The 8932-nt window shown below is 46.2% G+C and overlaps 1 protein-coding gene across 1 annotated transcript in view; it reads right to left on the reverse strand.

The window, feature by feature from the left end:
- UPF1 (UPF1 regulator of nonsense transcripts homolog (yeast)) overlaps window positions 1-8932 on the reverse strand; it is a 39953-nt gene that overhangs the window by 30812 nt on the left and 209 nt on the right. The window lies entirely within an intron of this gene.

Genomic DNA, 8932 nt, shown 5'->3' on the forward strand with positions numbered 1-8932 from the left:
GACTTGACTCTGGGTCCCATGGTGCACCCCAGACTCTGACAGGAGGAAGATTTTCATATACATTTTACTAATTTTCTTTCATCTCTGACACTTCTATTATAGAGAAAGGGCAAATAGCAATATTAAAGTATTTCCTCTCATTAATCCCCTTTTAATGTGCACGAATTTCATGCACCAGGCCACTAGTAATAAAATAAAAGCACTGAGGTTTTAAAAAAGTTTTGACCTTAGAAACCGTAATTAAGTTAAAGCAGTAGAGAGTAGCTGGGACAGAGAAGGCCCACATCCCATGTCAGGTGATACAATGGGAGGAGTGCAGGGTGTCCTCGTCTTTAGCTGGCACAGGACTGAGGTCCTCCAAGGTCACCAAGCCCTCACTTCCAGTCAGGACCTCTGGATCCTGCTGGGCTCAAAAGGGGCAGGACCTCCCTGCACCCAAGGGTACCCTAAGCCTACCTCAGGCACCACATCACTGGTAAACAGTTCCCTCTCCACCTGTGTTCTACACACTCACTATATAAAGTCTATCTGTGAGCTGCTGAGCTGATCAACAGCCACAAGGGTTTTCTGCCAGAGACAGTTCCATACACCCCACTACGGAACTCAGACGGTGAGCATTAGAGCAGTACGAAGAGAGGTACCTTCATTACCACAGAGGAAAAGCAAGTACATTCAAAAACTACCACTCAATGTGCTGGAAAAACTATACCACAGTTTTTACTCCAAACTTCGTAAGCATCATACCACTCAATAAGAAATAGACCTTTCTGTCCCTCAGTCTCTCAGACAGCAGGTACCAGGGGCCCTTGCCACTCATTGTCCCTTGGTCTCTGCACATCTGGATCCTGGTCCTTCAGGTCTCAGTCTATAGGGCAAGTCCCAGGAGGCCTCCCCTGACCCCATCTGGGGGAACCCAGTGAGGCCACTATGCCTGTCCTGCTCCCTGCTATGACCCTAGCACCCAGAACTGAGTCCATATCCCAGGAAGCCCTCATACTAGTGTTGGTTAAATAAATATATCTCATCCAAAACACAAAGGCTGTAAAGTGATTCACCATTTGTTCTTTTTTTCCCAAGGTTTAAATATAAAAGAGGGAGTGGGAAATCACCTTTCCCTCGGAGTGGCCTGAGGCAGAAACCTCTGAGCCCTGCCTCAGGAAAAGGATAACAGAAGATTCAGCCTCCCCCAACTTGTGAAAAAGTTTCAAAATGAAGTGCCCATATACCTGGCACCTGGATCCATTTCACCACAACTGCTCTTTCCTTCTCACTCTGCACACACACTTCTATTTTCCTGATCCACTTCAGAATTGTGGGCCCAGGACAACAGCTTTCTCCCCATAATCACAATAGAGGCATACCATGTTTTATTGCACTTTGCAGATATTATTTTTTGTTTTTGTTCTTTTAACAAATTGAAGGCAAAATCTCCCAACAGCAAAAAGATTATAACTTACTGAAGACTCCAATGATGGTCAGCATTATATAGTAATAAAGTATCTTTAAAGTAAGGTATGTGCACTATTTTTTTAGACATAATGCTATTGTACACTTAATAGACTATACTGTAGTATAAACATAACTTTTTTAAAAAAATATATTTTATTGATTTTTTTACAGACAGGAAGGGAGAGGGATAGAGAGTTAGAAACATCGATCAGCTGCCTCCTGCACACCTCCTACTGGGGATGTGCCCGCAACCAAGGTACATGCCCTTGACCTGAATCAAACCTGGGACCCTTCAGTCCACAGGCCGACGCTCTATCCACTGAGCCAAACTGGTTAGGGCTAAACATAACTTTTATACACATTGGGAAACCAAGACAATGGCATGACTAACTTCACTGCAGTGGTCTGGAACTGCACCTACAATATCTCCAAGGCATACCTGTACAGACATCACACTCAGGAGCAATATTGATATAATACTGCTATCTAATACTCACAGGCACATTTCCCCAGTGTCCTAATAATGTCCTCTATGGTTGTTTAAATTCAAGATCCAGTGAATGATCACACATTATTGGTGATGTCTTTTAGCATCCTCTAATCCATTAGTTTTAACCACATGAAATTGGAGCTGACCATTTTGGATTTACAATGAAGACATGGTCCCACCCAACAGAAAGTTGGGTTCTAGATAAAAGGTACTCCCCTTCTTCTCCCTTAGTGGACCCTTGTTCTGGTCAGCATGCTGAGTCCACCTCTGTAATTCATTTCCATGCTCCGAGGATACTGGACATGCCCCCAGTCACCTTGGGCTGCCTCTTGTCTGCCCAGCAAAGGAGCCTGAGGACTGAGTAGGAACCCACCCCACACATATAGGGAGAAGAAGCCAAGGTGTATCCAGAAGGCAGGACACCTCAAGGACAATGACCCAACTAGACACGAGCTTAGTGGCATGAAAAGAAAAGAAGGGCTGCCCTGGAGAGCAGGACAGGTAAAGATGACAATCATATTAACGCTGGACCTAGAAGGGGTTTGGATCAAGCAAAGGTTACACTTTCTAACCAGTGAAGAATCTGATTGTGGAGAAAGGAAGCCCCATGTATCAGAAGGTCCTGAAATACTGTTAACACCATTCACCTGAGAACAGCAGTAAAACTACGAAGGAGAGGTACCTTTTTTTGTTTCTAAAAATGCTGACTAAATACTGTAGGGCAATGGTTGGGCATCGCTAATTCTCATGGAGCAATCTCAGAAGGAAGCTGAAGTGACACTTTAAAACATTTCAGTGAAGAAAAACATAAAAAGGGGGAGAGGAAAACCTTCACAACTGTCAACTCAAGGTAATGGATGGACAGGGTTTACTTTCACTACTTACACATTAGAGAATCCGTAATAAACATTTTTACACAATACAGGTGGCGACCTGAAATCCCCGGAAGCTCTATCAAATGCCTCCCACCCAAGGTGAGGAGAGCCACCTCTCCAGGCTCACTGTCATCCCTGGCAGCTGAGCTCTGCAAAGAGCTGAAGTAGATAGGCAAGTGTCATCTTCAGTAGTGACAAAGGGCTCAGAGCTCAGCAGGCAGCCTGCATCTGCTGTATGTCTAGAAGCCTCCTGGCAACAGTCCACAGGGATCCTGAGAAGCCTGGCTCAGTTGCCCAGCTTGCAAGCTGCTACTGGACCAACACATATAAAAAGGCACAGGACCCTTCGAAAGCCACAGGTCCACTCGGCCTCCCACATTTATCAGAAGCAGCAGCATTCTGCTCTTGAGGAAAGCTCTTCTGGCAAGAAGAGTTCAAGGACCCCCTGAGACCTGGAGACTCAGCTAGACTCACTGTCCCCTCTGCACTTCCCAAGGCCACACTCTGCTCTGGGTCCCACTAGACACAGCTGGGCATCATGGTTCTACTCTGCGGGCTGGACAGTTCTGCACCACCACAGCTGCCCAGAATCTGCCCCCTCCAGCTTCCATGCTCATCACTCTTCTGGAGCCTCTCCATCCAGGAAGGCCTCTTGCCCCTCTCAGGTGCGGCCTCCCAAGGGTATGCTGACTAGCACTATCCTCACTCACACCTCCGATCCAAGGGGAGCCTGCCTCAGCCCTGGGATCCTAGACCCTGATGAAAGCCACAGATAGCAACTCGTGTCTGCTCTAGGCATAACTCCTTGTGAGGCCTCGGAGGCAATGAGGCGTCCAGTGCAGAACAAGCATATGCCCAGGAGGAGGACTGACCCCTGCGGCAGCCTGGTACCGTGATAATTCACACATTCACTTGAGTGCACGCAGCACACATCCAACCACAGCGCCCTGACTGAACTCTCCTTCTGGCCTAGGCCACACTCTCGCAGGGCAGACCACTCCCTCTTCTGGGCCCTCACCATCCCTAAAGTCAACTACAATCTGGGCAGCACCTGTCATTTCTAACAAAGTAGCTGCAGCTGGACTGCAATGAGGGCACAGCAAGCAGAATTGCTGAGGGCAGGAGTCAAGGACCAGGCTGAAGAGGCTGGCCTGATGGCCTGCACAGAGGGGACAGAAGTAAATGTGAACAGACCTATGAGGATTCCCAGGCCTCACTTCCTGCCTCTGAACAACCCCTGTGCAGGGTCCAGCACATGGGAAAGCACATCTCAACATATGATCAGAAATGGCTGAGTAGGGGGTCACCCAATTTCCCTATGTTATAGCTGTTGACCAAAGACTATAAAGATGAACAAGAGCAAAAATGGAGGGACCTTGTCCTGTGTGGCTCAGGGGGTTCATTTTTGGTCAAGGGCACGTACCTGGGTTGCAGGTTCGATCCCTAGCCCTGGTTGGGGATGGGTGGGGGGGTGGGGGGGGGCAAGCAATTGATGTGTCTCTCTTACATAGCTGTTTCTCTCCGCCCCTCCCCCCCATCTTCCACTCTCTAAAAATCAATGGAAAAATATCCCCAGGTGAGGATTAACAAACAAAAGTAAATAAATTTAAAAATGAAGGAAAGAAAAGGTGGCATGAAGGACAAATCAAAGGCAGCAAGTGACTATGGTAATGGTCAGACAGCCCCGGAAATTTACTAGAAAAACACTGACTTGCACATTTAAAAATGAGAGGGCTCTACAGTATGTGATCATACCTCATTGTAGCTACTAGAAAGATGTCTTTTTCTGGTATGTGGAAGCTGGACTGAGAGAGAACTTTAGTTTTTAGTTAATATTGGTATTGCATTGGGCGTTAATTTTCCCCATAATCTTCCTGAATCTGGGTGAAGAAATGGGTAAATTGAGTAAGAAGTCATTTCACTTATTCACCATTAACTGACACAAAACCTTCTTTTGTTCTAATTGCTAGTTGAGTTCTCACTATTTGGAAACAAACCTGGGAAATACAACAAGGAGAAAGTGATAGATGAACATCTGTTGGACTCCTGCAAGGTTACCAGTGTCTTATCTCTGATTTTCTCAAGGCATGCTGAACTGCATATTCACAAAACCAGATGGAAAAAGTCACTGCTTTTAGGAACCCGTGAACTGTGTCACTCCTCCTCATCGTAAGCTACAGGCCAGTAAGCAGAAGAAAATATGTTTCCCTGATGGTCAAGGATATGTGGGGACAGCCTTCCATGAATTCTGAAGGCAGCAGGAAGTATGGTTTTGAAGAACAGGTTACAACTCTTTATTAAAGTATCTTCCCACTTGAAAAGGAAAAAGAAGCCCCAGTTTGTGTACTCAGGACTACAACTGAGGAAGAGTCTTTGTGTATCTGGTCACCTGTTTACAGCCACTGGGTTGTTTCCAGTCTGGAGCTCTCATGAACGAAGCTGCTGTAACCCTCCCAGCAGGTCCACATTTGGGCACCTGCCTTGTTTCCCTGCTGGGCCACAGAGCTGTGGGTGACCGGTAAGGTATGAGAGTTCCAAGTGGTATTTCCAACTTTTTAAAAACAAAAAAACAGAGTCACTCCAATAAGTGGGCAGTGGTATCTCCATGTGGTTTTTATCTTACAGTGAGATACAACTGACATACAATAAATGACACGTTTAAAGTGTTTAATTTTATAAGTTGACAGATGTCAATGGCTGTATACACCCATATTCACCACCCCAAATCCCCTAGTGCCCTTTGCCATCCCTCCTTTTCTTCCCCTCTCTCAACCAGAGACCTGCTTTCTATTACTCAAAGTCCACTAGCACTTTATAGAACTTTATATCACCAAAATCATATAGAGTATATACAGACAGTCCCCAGAATTATGATTTTTTTTTACTTTATGATGGTGAGAAAGCAATGCACATTCAGTACAACCATACTTTAAATTTTTATCTTTTCCTGGACTAGTGATATGTGGTACGATATACTCTCATGATGCTGGGCAGCTGCAGCAAGATGATTTTGCCCAATTGTAGGCTAATGTAAGTGTTCTGAGCAAATTTAAGGTAGGCTAGGCTAAGCTATAGCATTTAGTAGGTTAGCTGTATTAAATGCATTTCCGAATTATGATATTTTCAACTTACAATGGGTTCATCATTTTTGTCAAAGTGCTTTTTTCACTCAGTGTAATTATTCTAAGATGCATCCACACTGTTGCATATATCAACAGTTCATTCTTTATTTTGATTAGGCAGTACTCCCAACTCTTAGATTTTCACCAAAATTCCAATGTTTGGAGGAAAAACAATTGTAGCAACAGTTAAGAAGAAATAATTCAACTAGACAGACCAGAAGGGTTGTAACACCAGCTATTAGGCAAAGGACTTCTGAAACTACCTTTCCCCGTCCTTTGGGGGTGGGGGAAAAACCCACGAAAGGGTCAGCTGTGCAAAAGAAAACTGTCTTAAGGACACTTGGCAAGGCTGTGTCCTCACCACTTTTCATCCCAGGATCTGGAGGGACTTGATAAATATCAGTTTCATTTCACAAACAAGAAAATGAGTGTTACTTGAACCAACTCAAGAACTCAGCAGTGTCACCCGTGCCTGCCATTCTCTCACCCTGGCTGGAACATTCTCTCACTCTGCCTCTAAACAAACTTTCAGGTAAAACCAACTGTGCAAAACTGGCAGTCAGGACTATCACATTGGAAAATAGTCTGGCAGCTCCTGAAGGAGTTACCCAGCAATTTCACTGAAGACATACATCCACAAAGAACCTTGTACACCAAGGTTTACAGCAGCACTATTCATAGTAAGTAAAAGTGGGAACAACCCAAATGTCCACCAACAGATAGGTGGATAAACAAAATGTGATCTGTCCATACAAAACTGGCTACAGAGCACTTGATGCTTTACAACCACTCATCCAATAAGATCAAAAGGCATTCAGATCAAAAGGCCCCATCATACAGTTAACTCCTGAGGACAAACAAGAAAAATCTTTCCAAATGCTGTAGGAAGCCAATGCCACCAACTAGCAAAGGAGATACAAACTTTTTTTCACTTTGCTATTCTATTCAAATTTTTCTGACCCCAAACTCAGGGCCTCCTCTTGTGACAAAGGATATTACTCCCCTCCCCCAAATACAAATCAAAAGTTAGGCTACAGGAGGATGGGTATCAGGGTTAAGTACCAGTAAGGAAGAGTAGTCTCTTTTGATATCATCACAACTCAAGTGAGCTCAACTGCTATGTTTACCTCCAGTGAAGTTTTAATGCTTTTATTTTGTACAGCTCAGTGTTCAGGTGGAGGAAAATAAATCGATTATTTCAACTGAAAGAGAAGGACATGCCCTCAATTAATCGAAAACACCAGGAACAAAACTAGAACCAGAACTGCTCCAGGTTGGCTATTTTGTATTGGCTACAGTTAAAAAGGATTTGTAATAAAACCATTACCTTTTACAACCCTGACGGACCTAGGGCAGGTCACCCCACAAATGGTGGCACACTGCTCAACCAAGAAATCTTTATCCTAGGGCTTCCAGACACGACAAGGTGAGCACAAGTTACAAACAGCACTTTCTGGTCCATTCATACAGGAGTTCAGATTTCATATATGTTTAAAAGTAACAAAACTAAAACTGCTATGCCACATTTTACAGCTGTGGAAACAGAGAAATCTAGAGTCCAGACTACAGGTATGATCACCCACCTCCAGCAGCTCATTCTTCTCTCCAAACCAACTCTCCCCTCTCTCCTTCCTCCCTCCACCACATAGAAACAAAACTGAAAAAAACATACATACCTGCACACCTGTTCTCCCTGATGCCCCACCCATCAGACTTCTATTTTTAAGGAATCTGGGGTTAGAATGAGTCAAATGTTTTCTGCTTCTAGAAGGGACTAAAAGAAAGCCCAAGTGGGTGGCCTACCCACGGGAGTGACTCAACCAACTAGACTCCCTCCCAACCAGAAAGCAAGCCCCCATCACCCAGGACAGGTTTTGAGTTCATTCTGGCTGAGGAAGGGGTGGCTCCCCCAGCCTTGGCACTGGGTCCTCAGGCCATGGGACACCTGTGACAAGGTGAGCCTTGTATCTCTTCCCTGGCTGAGAATTCAGGAAAATAAATCCGAGGGGAGTGCCAGGCATAGGAAAACCTGCTGAATGGAATCTGAGACTAGAGGATGATGGTGACATTCCCTGGGACCGCAGCCGAAGACCCTAGCCAGGCCCCGCACAGGTCCAGGAAGTGTACACCTGCCTGATATTTCTCATAACCCAAACCCAAATTTAAAACACCCAAGCAGCTTTCGCTAAATGTTCGTATCATTAAAAACAAATGTCCGATGTAGCAGATCCATTTACGTAAAACCCACTATCACTGCCCACTGGAGGAACAAACTCAAACCTAACTTTTCCAAGGCAGGGCTATGGAGTTATGTAACACGACGGTTTCAGCAACAGGCAATTCAAGCAGGAAAAACAAAATGCAACCTGCCTTTAGAATAGCATCAATAGCCAGCGAGTATGGGGTTCTCGACTGGAAGCAAAAACTCCCTTTCTGTCCTGGGAGCCTCCACTCTCCCCTCGCCAGAGTCCCTGGGCTTGGGGAAATTTGATCTGGAGGCTCGGTGTGTGAATGCGGGGTGCCCAGATGGCTGCGACCACAGGTGGGGGTGGGGCAGGGCTCGGGTTCCACCGAAGGGGGCATATGGGCAGATCGTCCGGGACCCAGGTGGAGGGGCAGGTCACCCCGTCTTGGCCGGAGACGGACCTAGGGCAGGTCACCTCGGACATGCTCAGAAGAGGACTTGTGGCAAGTCACCTAAGACCTGGCCTGAGCTAGATCCGCACCGGGTCTTGGAGGTACTCAAGGCAGCTCACCCAGACGCAAACAGACCCGGAGGTCTGTCCTGCGCCCAGTAAGGAGTGCGGCAACCGGGACAGGTTACGCTGGACCTGGTCAGAGTAGGGGGTCCTGAAACAGATTACTTCGGACCCGGCGGGAGTGAGGGATCCGGTACAGGTTACTTGGGGGCCGGCCTGAGTCGGGGAACCGGAGCAGGTCCCCAGGCGCCAAGGCCTGGCCCGGTTTCCGGCGCCGCCATGTGCCGCTCACCTGAA

The sequence above is a fragment of the Myotis brandtii genome, unplaced genomic scaffold (genome assembly GCF_000412655.1).
Source record: "Myotis brandtii unplaced genomic scaffold, ASM41265v1 scaffold421, whole genome shotgun sequence".
Classification (NCBI taxonomy): Eukaryota; Metazoa; Chordata; class Mammalia; order Chiroptera; family Vespertilionidae; genus Myotis; species Myotis brandtii.